Raw genomic sequence first — 532 nt, 5'->3', positions numbered from 1 at the left:
GAATACGATCGACAGACTTTGTGGCTTCTGTGGTTAACTCTGTAGCATTTTTTGCAGCACTGTTGCATTGATCTTTCAATTGCAAAGTCTCAGCCCTCGTTGCATTTGCTGCATGTACCATATTAACGGCTTGTTGTGCCAAATCAGAAATGTTTTTCAGCTCATCACCGATTTCTTTTTTAACCCCGACAGCGGCTGTGGCCCCACTCACACTCACACAGCAGAAAAAAATTGCCAACAGGCACCACAGACGGCACGGCAACATGGACACTCTTGTCAATAATATCACCAAGGTACACCGACGTCTGTATGCGTGTGAAGATCGAAAATAAGCAAAAAAAGAAAAAGAAAATAAATATTATATCAACCACTTTAGGAAGCAAAAATAGTAAACTACGAAAAAACCTCACATCACAAAAAAAAACCCTCCAGTTAATAAATGCAATACAGCGCAATAACCTCAGTATGAGTAAAAACAAAAAAAAAGAACACACTCACAAATATCTCAAAAAAGGCTGAACCACCCAGCAAA

This window comes from Trypanosoma theileri (assembly GCF_002087225.1).
Source record: "Trypanosoma theileri isolate Edinburgh chromosome Unknown TM35_Tth_102_V1, whole genome shotgun sequence".
In the NCBI taxonomy this organism is placed as follows: domain Eukaryota; phylum Euglenozoa; class Kinetoplastea; order Trypanosomatida; family Trypanosomatidae; genus Trypanosoma; species Trypanosoma theileri.
Note: the sequence above shows the minus strand (reverse complement) of the source record.